This window comes from Bubalus kerabau, chromosome 3 (genome assembly GCF_029407905.1).
Source record: "Bubalus kerabau isolate K-KA32 ecotype Philippines breed swamp buffalo chromosome 3, PCC_UOA_SB_1v2, whole genome shotgun sequence".
In the NCBI taxonomy this organism is placed as follows: domain Eukaryota; kingdom Metazoa; phylum Chordata; class Mammalia; order Artiodactyla; family Bovidae; genus Bubalus; species Bubalus kerabau.
The window spans coordinates 97,250,455-97,267,703 of record NC_073626.1 but is presented as its reverse complement, the minus strand read 5'-3'; the positions used below and the strand labels follow the sequence as shown (position 1 = coordinate 97,267,703).

The 17,249-nt window shown below is 39.3% G+C and overlaps 1 protein-coding gene and 1 pseudogene across 9 annotated transcripts in view; both read left to right on the top strand.

The window, feature by feature from the left end:
* FMNL2 (formin like 2) overlaps window positions 1–17,249 on the top strand; it is a 333,194-nt gene that overhangs the window by 247,565 nt on the left and 68,380 nt on the right. The gene's annotated exons all lie outside the window — the stretch shown is intronic.
* Window positions 1,473–2,878, top strand: LOC129646427 (60S ribosomal protein L36a-like; annotated as a pseudogene).

Sequence of the window (17,249 nt, the reverse complement as noted above, 5' to 3'; positions counted from 1 at the left end):
AACTGTCATGTCACATGATCCTGCCTATATATTCACAAAATGATTTTTTCCCTCAGTAAATATACTGTTTTAATATCAGGGTGTCCAAATGGAATTATGTAAATTGTACCGTGCAGGAGAGGACTTGTTAAGCCTTCCCAGAAACTGTGTCTTTTTCTTCTTCACCCAAAGGTGCTAAATGCCCTACTGGAGACCTGATTCATGTGCTGGATTTTACGTACTTTTACGACTATTAGAAGATAACCATCATGTAGAAATGTGAACAAGGTTTCCTAAATGAAAGACAGGAATAAGAAAGTTCTCTATGAATACAGTTTTATTTTCACCTATTTGGAAATGAGGGCTTCCCAGCGGGCACAGTCATAAAAAATCCGCCTGCCAATGCAGGAGATGCAGGAAACACAGGTTTGATCCCTGGATTGGGAAGATCCCCTGCAGTAGGAAATGGCAACCCACTCCAGTGTTCTTGCCTGGAGAATTCCATGGACAGAGGGAGCCTGGAGGGCTACAGTCCATGGGGTCACAAACAGTCAGACATGACTGAGCACACACACACACATTTGAAAATGGGAAGACATTGAAAAGAAGGTTTATTGAATTGAGATAGTGACTATTTTTACTGAAAAGGAGATTATGAATGAATTCTTCAAGTTTCTGTTTTTATGATTTTAGAACTGACATAAAATGCATATACTATATACTCATGGATCAGATAGGGAGAAGCCACTTATGTATACCTGTGGCAGATTCATTTTGATATATGGCAAAACCAATACAATATTGCAAAGGTAAATAAAATAAAATTAAAAAAAAAAAAGAACTTTTCTTTCTTGGAATTTTGAAATTTGGCTTTTATCTGGAAGGCAGTGGAATGGGAAACACACAAGGTGTGTAGGGTCTGGTAAATGCCCTGGATATTGATTGGAGCGAAAGATTGCTGAGGCAGCTGGTGCTTAGACCTACATGCGAGATACCCAAAGCTTAGAATATAGAGCAGAGACCATCAGAGTGATAAAAAACAGAAGCTTTGTGTCTGATTAGAAGAGGAATTGAACCATTAGTAAAAAGGGGAAAAGCTGGAATCTGGAAAGGATCTTATGTCATTTAGTCCAACTCTTTGTTGATGAGGCACTTGAAGCCCAGCTCAAAGACCTTATTTCCTAAGCAGCTAACTCATTCCTACAGACTGATTTCCATGTGTATGGGCTAAGGGTCCACATGGCTCATTGGCTTTCATTTGCAATAGTTACTTCTGTTCATAGCAGTTTTCCTGATCTCTTCATAACAGTGATCCTATCTATAGCTATGAAAATACAAACTCAGTACCAGTTTGCTTATAAAGTAAGTGATATTTTAAAAGAGATGAGCTCTTTTAAGCTCTTACGAGTTTTTATTTCAGCAGTAGCATTTTACCTTGAATTTTTATTGTTGGGCGAAGAACATCACCTAACCTTTTAACTTAAACCATTATAGAAGCACATAAAAAATATACTTGAGTTTTATAGTTAGAAGCTAAAACACTTTTATCTTGATTCTCAACAAGGAGATTGAACTCAGTTTTGTTCATTTTCCAACTTCTGTAAATTAAGAATGTAATTTCTGAAATGATCATTATTCTCTTCCTTCTTCTCCCCCCAAATTATATAAAATCAACTCAGATCTTCTGTAGTTCATGACTGAGACTTGTAATCTATATTTTATTCTACATGTATTCCTTTCCCTTAACTTTATTTATTCTAAGTTTTCCCTGTGGAAGGATCTTGAAGAATTTACCTTATCTGCCAACTTGAAGGGGAAAAGTTAGAAAGAAAAGTATATTTAAACAGTTATTCTCAAGGTTTGAAGTTTGTCTTTTCACCAGATGAGATGGCAGATGTTGGTTAAAATTTTCAGTAACGCTTACTTTAGGAGAAAAAATGCTGAAAAGGAGTAGAAGCAAAAAGAATAATGGATGATCATTATAGCCAATACCTGAGTTTTATTTCTGAGGAAGGGGAAATGTTGAAGATGCCCCTTAACCTGCTAGACAGTTGACCTGAAGATCTAAAGTTGCAGAAAATGCAGTACCCATGTATAGAAGAAAGACTTTGTAAATTCCTAGACTTTCCAAAAATAATCTGTAACTGCAACTTGTCACTTTTCCTTTTCAGCACATTTGTAGGCAGAAACAAGTTCGAAGTGTTAGGCTGTTGTGTTTCAGATTTTTGCATTTCTTTTTTATTGGGTGTTGTAAAAAGAGAAAAATGGACTTGGGTTAAGAGTGTACATTCCAGATTTTGAGCTCGAAAGTGATTTTAATGACCTCGCTAGTAGAATGCTGACAGCTGTATTATAGCTTGTGGGTGCGCCATACTGGCGGATGTCAGGCATTTTCCACTGCGAGACTTTCTTCCCTTGTTCCACTTTTTTATTGGGTCTTTTATCCAATAGAAAATCGACTGAGCTTTATTTCTGTGCTGATATCACAAACATGGTGAACGTTCCAAAAACCCACCGGATTTTCTGTAAGAAGTGTGGGAAGCACCAGCCCCACAAAGTGACACAGTACAAGAAGGGCAAGGATTCTCTGTATGCCCAGGGAAAGCGGCGTTATGACGGGAAACAGAGTGGCTATGGTGGGCAGACTAAGCCGGTTTTCCAGAAAAAGGCTAAAACTACAAAGAAGATTGTACTGAGGCTTGAATGTGTTGAGCCCAAATGTAGATAGAAGAGAATCCTGGCTATTAAGAGATGCAAGCATTTTGAGCTGGGAGGTGATAAGAAGAGAAAGGGCCAGGTGATCCAGTTTTGAGCTTCATATTTTGTTTTATTATGAAGACAATAAAAATGCCATCAATAAAATCCTCTTATTTTAAAAAGAAAAAGAAAATCAACTGAAAGAGGCTATGTGGAAATGGAAAAACAAGCCTACCTGACCAGTGCATTATTGGGGATCTGCCTCACAGATTCTCAGATCAGATTCAGGACCCGCCTCATAGGTTGTGAGATTAACAGTTCCTGTAAAGAACCTGGCACAGTAGTGCGTAGTCAATAAATGTTAACTGTATAAGATTGAAAAAAATGCTGACGATGACTTAGCAAATTGCTCCAGCTGCATTCTGTTACCTTCATCTGTAAGATTGATTGCATCCATAATATGTGAAGGGTGCATTGCTAAATATTGAGGATACAGAATGACACATGGAATAATATATTTGTACATAATATATTCATTCTTGATAAATGAATTTTTCATACTTGCATCATTATATCTTCATAAAATTGTAGGGAAGTGTTCAAGAATTATTAGCCCCATTTTACAGACAAGAAGGCTCAGAGAAGTTACCTGTAGGTAGTAAGTGATACAGCCAGAATTTATAATCCAAGTCTTCTAACTTCTTTCCACTGTGTCAGTGTCTTTATATATGATTTGATTGAAAAGAGCGTGTGTGTGTTCATGCTCCTACTAACACATGTTAGTATCACTTGTGTATAACCAGAACTAATTATATGGAACCTTAGAGACTAGAGTAAACAACCATATCTAGAGAAGAGTCATAACTTGGTCTGCATGTGGCACGTGAAGAAGGTTGGGAGGAGAAGGTAGCAGCCAGGGGAGGAAGGGAGAGCTGTAGGAGCAGTGGTCAGCTGTGAGACTGCATGGTTTGTTCAGGAAACAGTGAACAGATAAGTCTGGCTAGAAGTCATGGAGAGCCAGGTTATGTACTGTGTTATGTACATATATGGATGTGAGAATTGGACTATAAAGAAAACTGAGCACTGAAGAATTGATGCTTTTGAACTGTGGTGTTGCAGAAGACTTTTGAGAGTCCCTTGGACTGCAAGGAGATCCAACCAGTCCATCCTAAAGGAGATCAGTCCTGGGTGTTCATTGGAAGGACTGATGTTGAAGCTGAAACTCCCATACTTTGGCCACCTGATGCAAAGAGCTGACTCATTGGAAAAGACCCTGATGCTGGGAAAGATTGAGGGCAGGAGGAGAAGGGGACAACAGAGGATGAGATGGTTGGATGGCATCACCAACTCAATGGACATGAGTTTGAGTAAATTCCAGGAGTTGGTGATGGACAGGGAGGCCTGGCATGCTGAGGTCTATGGGGTCACAAAGAGTCAGACACGACTGAGCGATTGAACTGAACTGATGTACTGTGTTGAAGGCCAGGCTGTGGAATTGTCATTTTGACACATTGACAATGATTTATTGAAGGTTTATGAAAAGAGGGGCCAAATATTGATGAACATAGAAATATTTCCATTGAAAAGTCACAAGCATTAGTTTCCTTGGACACTTTTCCCATAGGGTCATATCCTAATTAGCCACTCCATAGCAAATGCCTTTTACAAAAGGAATATAATTGAAAAACAGAAAATTCAAACTAATGGCCCTTCATTCATTTGGTGGAGCCTGTTGATTCATGTATTCCATTCAAAATGCATATAAATGAGACCTTACAGGTTCTGTTCTAGCTATCGCCTGGTCCTCTGAAAGCAGAATCAGATGAACAGAACATGTCAACAACTGAATAGAAAACAGTGTTCATTAGGATTTTGTGTAACCAACACCCCCCCACACATATCTCTGTTTTTGTCTTTGTCTGTTTCCCCCACCTGCTTCACTCCCACTTCAAACTATCTGGGTTCTACTCTTTCAGCTCTGTTTCTTTTGGCTTTAGAGACAGAAAAGTGCTTGGTTCATTTTTTTTTTTTAGCATCAAGTATTAATATTTTATGAGTTTAATTGATAGAAAAAATATGCCCAGGTGATGTCATGTCTGAATAGTCAGGGAGAAGAAACCTAAAACCTCAAATCTTAGTAAAGTTCTATTAGTCCAGACCTTGGAACCATAAAAGACTAGTACAGTTATGCCAAATGATGTGATATACTCAGATGGCATTGCATTCCGATTGGGCTGAATACTAACATTAGCTTCCAAGGGAGTTCTGATTGCTAGGCTTTATTTATAGGTTTATTTAGTTTATTTAGTTTAATATCTGAGTAGTTCGGTTACTTGAAGATACTTTTGTAAGAAGAATAAAATATACCTTGTCTTTTTCTGTTGCCAATAGGACCTAAATATTACAAACTTCACAAAAGTTGGCATGGAGACTTCACAGAACATTTTCAAAAACCTTCTTGATGGACTCTGGGAAGGCCTGGTTAGGTCAGTTCAGGGAACATTCCATTTAAGGTTCTGCAGTAACGTACTGTTCTTGGATAATAGGAGCTCAAAGGGAGAGACAGACATGTACAAACTCACATGTAAGAATATGTCTAGAAATAAATATATTTCAAGACAATAGATGTGTGATCAGACATTTTTTTCTTCAAGGCACCACTGGTTAAATAGCAGTTTCCATTTAATTTTGGTGCTTTGCAGATGTAGATCTTGAAAGAAATCCAGGATTTGATCACATGTAGCTTTTGATCAGGAGTGGGTCTTCTCCTGTACACCTAGAATTATCATTGACACATTACTTATAATTAATTCTTATGTTATCACCCTTGTTATTTTTTAAAGAATACTGCTTTTATTTATTTATTTATGATGCTAAGAACCCTTACCATGAGATCTACCTTCTCAACAATGTTTAAGTGTATGGTACAGTGTCATTGACTGTAGGCAAGATATCATTCAGCAGATCTTGAGAACTCACTTACCTTGCATAACTGAAACTTTATACTTGTTATTAGCAGTTCTCCATTCTGCCCTCTCTTAAGGCCCTGGCAGCCACCATTCTACTCCCCACTTGAGTGAGTTTGACTATTTCAGGTATCTCGTATAAATAGAATGATACAGCATTTGTCCTTCTGCGACTGGCTCTTTTCACATAGTGTAATGTCCTCAAGGTTCATCCATGTTATGACATATTGCAAGATTTCCTTTAATTGAAAGCTAAATAATATTGCAGTGTTATGTATCTACCATAATTTTCTTCTTTTTATTTCTGTGACTTTTAATTTGATATCATTGAAAACTGAAAAAAAGGCAACAATGGTACAATGATTCCTCCTTATGCTCTTTACACAGATTCAGCAATTGTTTTAACATTTTGTCCACTCTGCCATTTGCACATTTGCTAGGTAAACGTACACACGTTTTAACCATTTGAGAACAAGTTACAGAATCATGCCCTTTTATACCTAATTATTTTTGGGTAGATACCCTAAGAACAAAGACATGCTCTTGTATAACCATGGTGTAATTCTTAAAATCAGAACTTTTACATACTGGCACATTTTTAGTTCAGTCTGTTTAGTTATTCCAGTCTATTTCATAACATTTTTTCAAACTCTGTCCAGAATCCAACACAGGGATCATTTATTGTGCTTAGTTGTGTCTGTGTAACATCCTTCTACTTGGAATCATTCCTTACCCTTTCTTTCTTTTTTTTTTTTTTTTAATTGAACTTTAGTTGCTTTGCAATGGTGTGTTAGTTTCTGCTGGGGAGCAAAGTCAATCAGCTCTATGTTTACATATATTCTCTTTTTTTAAATTTCTTTCCTGTTTATGTCCCTACAGAGCACTGAGTAAAGTTCCCTGTGCTCTACGGTAGGTTTTCATGAGTTATCTATTTTATACATATTAGTGTATATATGCCAGTCCCAGTCTTCCAATTCATCCCACCCACCTTACCCTCTCTTAGTTTCCCAACCAGGGACTGAACTCTCGCCACGGCAGTGAACGCACCGAGTCCTAACCACTGGACTGCCAGGGAATTCACAACCCTTGCTTTGTTTTTCAGGACTTTGATACTGTGAGTCTATGTGAATATGTAAGTTAATTTTTGGTTGAGATATAATTGTTTTGTAACATTGCATAACTTATACAGTGTGTTGATTTTGTATGTTTATACATTGCAGTGATTACTACCATAACATCAGGTAACACTTCTGTCACACCACCTCGTTATTGTTTTTTAAAACCATATTTATCCACTTATCTGTTGATGGGCCTTTAGGTTGTTTCTAGATCTTGGCTTCTCTGAATAGTGCTGCTAGGAATGTGAGTGCAGATACCTCTTTAAGATCTTGGTTTCAGTTCTTTTAGATAAACATCCAGAAGTGGGATTGCTGGAGCATTACATGGAGAAGTTCTATTTTTGTTTGAGAAACCTCCATACTGTTTTCCATAATGCTTGTGCAACTTGCGTTCCCACCCACAGTGTACATGGGCTCTAATTTATTCATGTTAACACTTGTTTTTCTTGTCTTTTTTGATAATGCCCATCCTGAAAGTCAGTATGAGGTGCTTTCTCACTGTGGTTTTGATTTGCATTTTCCTGTTAATTACTGAGCATTTTAAATGTACCTGTTAGCCATTTGTGTGTATTCTTTGGAGAAATGTCTTTTCAAGTTCCTTTTGCCCAATCTTTAATTGGATAATTTTTGTTTGTTTTTACAATTGATTTGTGGGGGTTTCTTGTATATTCTGGATATTAACCCCTCATTACAAATTTGTAATTATTTTCTCCCGTTCCATAGGTTACCTTTTCACTTTTTTACTGTGCTTTTTAGATTATGTAGTCTCACTTGTCTGTTACATTCTTTAACCTGAGCAACTCGTTCAGAATTACTGTAGCTTTTTTTTTAGACTCTCTTACAGTGAGTTGTGGTCCGTGTGATCAGATTATGGTTTCAGCATGTCTTCTGATGCCCTCTCATTTTGCCAAGAGAACGCACAGGTCACAGCAAACACCCTCTTCCAACAACACAAGAGAAGACTCTACACATGGACATCACCAGATGGTCAACATTGAAATCAGATTGATTATATTCTTTGCAGCCAAAGATGGAGAAGCTCTATACAGTCAGCAGAAACAAGACTGAGAGCTGACTGTGGCTCAGATCATGAACTCCTTATTGCTAAATTCAGACTTAAATTGAAGAAAGTAGGGAAAACCACTAGACCATTCAGGTATGACCTAAATAAAATCCCTTATGATTATACAGTGCAAGTGAGAAATAGATTTAAGGGACTAGATCTGATAGACAGAGTGCCTGATGAACTATGGATGGAGGTTCATGACATTGTACAGGAGACAGGGATCAAGACCATCCCCATGGGAAAGAAATGCAAAAAAGCAAAATGGCTGTCTGAGGAGGCCAAATAGCTGTGAAAAGAAGAGAAGTGAAAAGCAAAGGAGAAAAGGAAGGATATAAGCATCTGAATGCAGAGTTCCAAAGAATAGCAAGAAGAGATAAGAAAGCCTACCTCAGTGATCAATGCAAAGAAATAGAGGAAGACAACAGAATGGGAAAGACTAGAGATCTCTTCAAGAAAATCAAAGATACCAAGGGAACATTTCATGCAAAGATGGGCTCGATAAAGGACAGAAGTGGTATGGACCTAACAGAAGCAGAAGATATTAAGAAAAGGTGGCAAGAATACACAGAACTGTACAAAAAAGATCTTCATGACCAAGATCATCATGATGGTGTGATCACTGACCTAGAACCAGACATCCTGGAAGGTGAAATCAAGTGGGCCTTAGAAAGCATCACTAGGAACAAAGGTAGTGGAGGTGGTGGAATTCCAGTGGAGCTATTTCAAATCCTGAAAGATGATGCTGTGAAAGTGCTGCACTCAATATGCCAGCACATTTGGAAAACTCAGCAGTGGCCACAGGACTGGAAAAGGTCAGTTTTCATTCCAATCCCAAAGAAAGGCAATGCCAAAGAATGCTCAAACTAATGCACAATTGGACTCATCTCACATGCTATTAAAGTAATGCTTAAAATTCTCCAAGCCAGGCTTCAGCAATTCATGAACTGTGAACTTCCAGATGTTCAAGCTGGATTTAGAAAAGCCAGAGGAACCAGAGACCAAATTGCCAACATCCGCTGGATCATGGAAAAAGCAAGAGAGTTCCAGAAAAACATCTATTTCTGCTTTATTGACTATGCCAAAGCCTTTGACTATGTGGATCACAATAAACTGTGGAAAATTCTGAAAGAGATGGGAATACCAGACCACCTGATCTGCCTCTTGAGAAACCTGTATACAGGTCAGGAAGCAACAGTTAGAACTGGACATGGAACAACAGACTGTTTCCAAATAGGAAAAGGAGTACATCAAGGCTGTATATTGTCCCCCTGCTTATTTAACTTCTATGCAGAGGACATCATGAGAAACGCTGGGCTGGAGGAAGCACAAGCTGGAATCAAGATTGCATGGAGAAATCTCAATAACCTCAGATATGCAGATGACACCACCCTTATGGCAGAAAGTGAAGAGGAACTAAAAAGCCTCTTGATGAAAGTGAAAGAGGATAGTGAAAAGTTGGCTTAAAGCTCAACATTCAGAAAACAAAGATCATGGCATCTGGTCCCATTGCTTCATGGGAAATAGATGGGGAAACAGTGGCTGACTTTATTTTTTGGCGCTCCAAAATCACTGGTGATTTCAGCCATGAAATTAAAAGACGCTTACTCCTTGGAAGGAAAGTTATGACCAACCTAGATAGCATATTCAAAAGCAGAGACGTTAGTTTGCCAACAAAGATCCATCTAGTCAAGGGTATGGTTTTTCCAGTGGTCATGTATGGATGTGAGAGTTGGACTGTGAAGAAAGCTGTGCGCCGAAGATTTGATGCTTTTGAACTGTGGTGTGGAGAAGACTCTTGAGAGTCCCTTGGACTGCAAGGAGATCCAACCAGTCCATCCTAAAGGAGTTCAGTCCTGGGTATTTTTTGGAAGGACTGATGCTCAAGCTGAAACTCCAGTACTTTGGCCACCTCATGCAAACAGCTGACTCATTGGAAAAGACCCTGATGCTGGGAGGGATTGGGGGCAGGAGGAGAAGGGGATGACAGAGGATGAGATGGCTGGATGGCATCACCGACTCGATGGACATGAGTTTGAGTGAATTCCGGGAGTTAATGATGGACAGGGAGGCCTAGCATGCTGCGATTCATGGTGTCGCAAAGAGTCAGACACGACTGAGCAACTGAACTCAACAGTGAGTTGTGGTTTAAGCCCAGCAAGACATGGTTATAACCAGAACTCTAGTGAACGCTGTATATAGTTCAGGCTTGAATACATACTTGGTAATAGAGATTCCTGTGTATCTTCTCTGTGGTCAAGTAGATTCAAGAGAGCTACTTCCCCAGGTTTTGCCTGCTGACCCTGACATTCTTTTTGCTTTCTGGACTCAGATGTCTAGGTTTGAGTTGCCTTGTCATTTATTAGAAATCAACTGGTTGGCTCTCTCTAATCAGTCATTCTAACAGTCTTTCAAAGCAGAGATAGCTTTTTCTGCATAGCGCCTGCTGCCAGTGCTGTGTGAGTCGACGTGCTCACTACCGGCCGCTGCGCAGATGGATTGCCGCGTGTGAAGGAGGCGGCACAGCTGTAGTTTTAGTCCTAAACAGGGCACATTGTATAGGTTTCTTAAAAGTATTTATTTATTTGTGACAGTTGCGTAAATTTTTTATGTGTTTTACTCCTACTAGCATTGACTGTAACTTCCACATTTATTATTATTTCATGTAACTTATAAACCACTGGTGCATAAATTAATACAGTCGGTTAGTCATTTTTCTTTCGTTTTGATCTTAAGTCATTTTGGGCACATGTTTCTCGCCACACACATAGAACTTGGTGAATATTACTGGCCGTTCTTCCAAGATAGTCTTACTATCTTTTAATGTGAGGGTAATGTTTAGTTTTCATTCAGTGCTTGACAAGAGAGCAGGCGATTCTCACAGTCGATGGAGAAGAGTGCTGGAGAAATTTGGTGGTGTTCTTGTCAGAATGACCTCTCAAAAAGCAGGATTTCCTTAAAACTCTTGAGACCTCAAAAAACAGCCCTATATATCCCTTCTCCATTATCTTTTCTACAAAGGACAGGAGCTCCAAATGTTGGACTTGGGGTTGTTTTCTGCCTCTGGAAAACCCCTCTTTTGTGTCCACAGACCTAGAATCTCAAAACTCTTGCTTGCCTGTCTGGAGGAGGAAGGGTAGTCAGGAAGGCATTTAGTCCCCTAACCTCGTGGTCCAGGCATTGGGTCACAGCCCCTCTATACATACAGAATGCCCCTGTTTTTCCATTCGATAGTTCTCTGATCCTGACGTCTTAGAGAACCAGCTCCAAGTCACCAGAGAAATGTAATTCTTGCAGAATCTTATTTGACTGTTCCTTTGAACTTGAAGGACTTGTTACATGTATTTAGAATGAATAGGCTCTCAGGATTCTCTAAATGTTATGAGATGTCAGTGAAAATGGTGAAGTACAGGACCCATGAAAGCAATGAGAAAACCAGCAAAATAAGCCAGAGTCAACTTTTTCAGAACTCTATAGAGAGTAAAGTCTTGTAGCAATCTGGGAAACATCGATTTAGGAAAAACAACTGAATCTCAGTAAGAATAGCTAGCTTTGTGACATTTTAACTTGTGCTGTTTCCCCTTCCTCCTTCTCTTGATCCACAGTAGGCTCAAAAACCATTAGTTCCCATAATCAGAGTATAAACCACCAGCCTGGTAGGCAGTAGAGGAGGGGCAGAATGGAGCTGCCAGCTTTCTTCTTCCTGCTTTCACTTCCTCCTCCTACATTAAGCTGGATGTAACTTGAGGTTTGGGAGCTACTAGTGAGTCCCAGGGACGGGGGCACCTGGTGGCCTGCTGTCTATGGGGTCGCACAGAGTCGGACACGACTGAAGCGACTTAGCTGCAGCAGCAGCAGTGAAGAAGCCAATTTCAAATCTCAGTTAAGGGAACATGTACCATTTACTGCTGAAAAAATCTAGAGTCATTCAAGATACTACATGGGGGCAAGACTTGAGCTTATCTGCCTCAGTTATCCATAGGAGACCATAGGGAAGCTAGAACTGCCTCCCACTGGGGCCTTTTTCATATATCACAATGCATTGGGGCAGTCTCCAACGTGGCCCTGTTTTATATGTTTTATAATAACTCTAGGAAGAAAATATTATAGTACTTGTTTTGCTATGTGTAATTCTGTAACAGAGCACATGCCAAGGACATAAGTTTTCCACAGAAGCACCCATATCTTCTACTGAGGCAGTGATGTCATCCTTATAAAACTTAGGTCTTTGTGGAAAGTTTATTCAGATAGCCAAAGTGGGATGATCAGTGTTTGTGAAAGATGCAGATAGGTTAGCCTCAAGGGCTGTGGCCTAGAACCGGATGTGCCCTTATCTACCCTTTTAAAGATAATACATTGCATCATATTTCCTTGTGTTAACCTGACTGCGCAGGAGCACCTCGTGCATGCAGTGTTTCACTGTGATGACTAATTTCATGTGAGTTGCTTGCATTTTTAGTTGGTGATAGATTCTTGCTCTGATGTTCCAGCCCTACCTAAGTGAATCCGTGTGACTCATGCTTGGTAGAGGTGTGTGGCTCTAATCAATCACCCTCATCAGTTTTCTCTGGAAACTTGATCATGGCATTCTATTTTTATTGGCATCCAGGTGGGTGTGTGTGGGACCAGGGAATAGGATTTGCAAAGCTTAGCTGTTCTGATGATACTTGGGTCTTTTGCCGCATGTGTTGTGGTAGAATTTAGCCTCTTCACAGAAACCCTCAGCTTGGCTGTCTGTTTACGGACCAGCTCTCCATTCAAGAGGCCTTTGGGAAACATTCTTCCGTGGGATGATTAAAGTAGGGAAAGTGTTATCATCTTATGATCTAGTTAGCCTTCTGTCTTCAGATGAATGTAAACCTAGACCATCTGTGAGAGGTTTTTTTTTGGTGCAACTTTTTCTTTATTTGGAGAATACTGTATATCCATTGTAGAAAATTTTAAATATAGATAAAGATGAATGGAAGTGTCTTGTGATTCTGTTACTCAGATTTGTGAGATGGTGTGTTTTAAATCTGTGTTGCTGCTAAGTCGCTTCAGTCGTGTCCAACTCTGTGCGACCCCATAGACGGTAGCCCACCAGACTCCCCCGTCCCTGGGATTCTCCAGGCAAGAACACTGGAGTGAGTTGCCATTTCCTTCTCCAATGCGTGAAAGTGAAGTCGCTCAGTCGTGTCCGACTCTTCGCAACCCCATGGACTGCAGCCTACCAGGCTCCTCCATCCATGGGATTTTCTAGGCAAGAGTACTGGAGTGCGGTGCCATCGCCTTCTCTGAAATCTGTATTAGACACATACATATGGAATCTAGAAAACTGTTTCTGATGAACCTGTTTGCAGGGCAGGAATAGAGACACAGACGTAGGGAGTGGACTTGTGTACATAAGGGGGGAAGGAGAGGAGAGGACAATTGAGAGAGTAGCATTGAGATAGACACACTCCCTTGTGTAAAATAGATAACTAGTGGGAGGCTGCTGTAGAACACAGGGAGTTCAGTTCAATGCTCTGTGATGACCTAGAGGGGTGGGATGGGAGGAGGGAGGGGATGTATGTATATATATAGCTGATTCACACTGTTGTGTGGCAGAAACCAGCATAACACTGTAGGGCAATTATTCACCAATTAGAAATAAATTTAAAAAACAGATCTGCATTAGTACCATTTCATGTTCAATTATGTTAATTGACTGTCACCTTCTGATACTTACCCCACAATTTGTCCTTTCCTTTTATACTTCTTGAATTAGAGCCTCATTGAAACAATGTTCATATGCCTAAAGATAGTTACCGTGATTCAGTCTGTATTAACTTGGTCAAATATGGCTTGATTGAGAAAAGGTTGTATGAGGGTTTTCAGGACCATGAATTGCGAGAAAGTGCTCTCGTTTGAGGTGTGCCTATTACCACCTTAGCATACGGTGCTCTGCAGGTGTGTGTACGCTTATTGAGTTCATTTTACACATTAAAACATGTATGCAGCAGAAGGGGTGGGCTGAGGTGTGAACAGAGAACATCTTAACATAGAGGCTATCCGTAAAATCTCTTGCTTCCTAAACTAGATGGTGGCTGAAGCAACATCTTGATCTTTCATTTTCCCTTAGCATTTAATAGAGTTTAGCATAAACAATAGCTGCTTGGGAAAACCAATTTTGGGCCTTAAACACAAGGCTTGATTTGATTTCCTGTGGTTGATAGAGCACTAGAGGCCAGTTCTTTAAGATTGCTTATTCAATCTGGGAGTGCTTGTGAAAAGTTCAAATGTAGTAAATTGTTAGTGCTAATTCTTTTGGTGTTTTAGAGTCAACTTGGGGATCTATTAAAACCAGCTCCACGCGGATGTGTTCTTTGGAGAGTATTGATATTGTTCATTGGAGCTGGATTTAAAACATGTTCAAAAAGGTAAAAGGTGGAAAGTTACTCTGGTGATAATTAAAGCAAATAAATATCTCATGACATAAATGGTCAAATTCTACAAAATGTGCATGCTGAAGAGTAGGTTAATGTACATGCTGACCCACGACACAGTCCCTAGAATCTAGCTTTGGGGACTTAAAGTGATTCTCGGTTGTTTGCAAATACTTCATTTCTGCTGAGGTAGAGTTGTGACGTTTATCAGGTGTGCATTTACTTATTCGGGGAGAATTTTTTTGAATGAGAATTCCAAAATACAGAGAAAAATTTATTACTAAGTTAAAAAAAAATCCTTCCTTGCCTGGTAAGTGATTGAGGATAAAGATTTTAAAAGAAAACTTAGCTTACGGAGTGTATCAGCCACTGTATTCTGGAAATGCTCAGATACTGCTCTTCTTAGCCACCTAAGCCTTAATTCTGTATGGTGGGATAATTATTGGAGGGATGGGAGAAAGATATCTTTTAAGGCCCAGGACAGAAAACTCTGTTGGGATGACAGAATAGGAACCTCCGACAGGGAATTCATTAGCACATATGGCTGCAGGCAGTAGCTTTTTCATGTGATCACTTGATGGATGAGTCAGGTTGAGAAGCAACCTATAGAGAGTGACTGCCCTGAATTCCAGGGAGGAGACCTGGGGATCTGGTCTCATCTCTTAACGTCTACTTGCTCTGTAGATGTAACATCTTGGGTCATCATTTTTCTCATCTGTATCAGGAAAGGTTGATGTAAATAATATCACAGATCTCCTTAAACTGTCAATACTATGGTTGATTGTTGTTACTGATTATGGTGGTGTTTTAACACAAGTTCAAATGTTGCCTTTAATTTTGTTTTTATATAAATAAAAGCCAGAGAAAAATTAATTTTATATTAGCTATCATTCACCTTAGAAAAAAAGTTCAACATTTTTTAAGCACAGAATAACATTAATAAATTTTTACTTATTTTAACTATATCGATTTTACTTATTGACATCTTTGTATGCTTTCTAAACTCTTTGAATATTGATAAGTATCCATGTGCTTTTTCATATTAAATACATTTCAAATGTTGATTCAGAAAATGTATTTGAGATTAACCACGTACTACAACAAATACAACTCTTTTGTGTTAATATTTAGTAAGTAGGATATTATAATCAATGTTTACTGGTTTCTGCAAATAATGTTAGTAAGGACAATGACTCCTTCTTAGAAAGTCTTATTACAGTATAGCTGATGTTATGGATTAATAAATAAAAGGGAGGAACCTGCTATGTTACTTTATGCCTAGGAAGTACCATTAAATGTGTAAGTTTGGTCTGCTTGCTGGAATCATTAAATTTTATTTGGAAGTGATGCGGAAGTATGTGCCTGTGTGAATGACCTGTCCCGTGTGCCTTAAAGAATAGTTGGCTTTGGTCAATCTATCTTCTGCAGTCACTGCTGCATTTAAATATAATTTAGCAAAGGATGATTCATTCCCTTCATAATACCTTTTCTTTTTTAAAACTTAGATTTCTTTGTTTTACGCTAATAGCTACTGCTTTATTAGAAATAACTATCTCTCTAATATAAAACAGACAAGTGATTCCACTAAAGAAATACAAACCTGAGGTTAAAATAAATTCAGAAGGGCAGAGGAAGGGAGAGAACTTTGGGTATAGACTAAGAAGACTACAGATTCTTGGGTCAGACTAGTCATGTGGTTGTTTGAAGCAGCCCCAGATTCTGTGAGACCTTGGGCTGGAGTTATGACAGAGTGCAGCACCTTTTAAAAGTGTATTTTAGAAGCTGAAATTAGGTTTACTAACAGCGAAATCTGAATGTGTTTCCTGAACATTGTTTTTGCATTCAAAACTGAATTAGGCTATCTTCCATTGCTGAAATGTTTTCCAGGGTGAGGAAAGCAGACAGTCCTTAGAAAAAAACATTCTTTAAAAGTAGCATGAGCAAACCAGATTTTGCACAGTCAGGTATGTTGACGCAAGTGACTTACTGGGGTGCTTTTCAAAAATTTCTTTGGCTCATTAGTAGGCTTACGTAAACGAATCATCTTTTTTTCTGTTTGATAGTTTTTGAATAGAAAATGTCAAAGTTCTGCTCAGCTGAGCTGTTGGAGACAAACCTGTCAATTCAGTTTTCAACTCTTAGTCTGCACCTGTGAGACTTCTGAAAGCAGTTAATATTAATCATGGCTTCCTTAAAATTTTTTAACTAGCTTAATTCAAGGAGAGGGAAGGTCTATAGCTGCTTTTGTGGAGCATTTCTGTCATTGACTCTCGGAAAGTAGTTGACGGCTTTTGAAACTTGCTTTCGTTTCAGGCTTGGAGTTGCAGAGAAAACTTACCTGTTTTTCCTCTGAAGCTGTCATTTAAGGCTCATAATGAAACCCTTAGAACTGTCATCTGTCTACTTTCCCCATCTTACACTGTCACTCTTTATGCCTTGTATACTCTGATAAATCTGCAGAAGGGAGAACTAAGGCCCAGTAATATAGGGTCTCCAGAATGAACCCTGACGTTGTAACATCCTAACCGTTTGAACTGTCACCACATTTCTGTCTCAGTTTTAGCTGCTAGACCAGAGTTTGGGTGCAGGTGTGGAGGCATGTGCATACTGTTTAGGTTTTGCACATTAAAATTCAGTATCACAGGCTGATATGACAGCTGTATGACCTTGCCTAGGCTTAAACTCTGAAACAGGGCCTCTTGAAAGCAGTGAAGGGAGGGTACAGTTAAAATTGGGTCAGATGATAGGAGATCTCTGTATAAGCTGGGTTTTACCCCTTCGCTTGTTCACATATGTAATCTGCATGCATGTCATGTCTGCAAATCTAGCTTGGTCTGCACATTAGAGCCTGGCTTGTCGATGAGTCTCACGTACAGTCTGATTTGTTATATGCTGTGAGTTGAGCATCACTGTCCACGGGTATATGGCCTGACAAGATGATAACAGCTGCACAGAATTGTCTAGGCCTCACAGCCTGTGGAAACAGTTTTGTGGTGATGGGGTACTTGTGGTGATGGGTTCG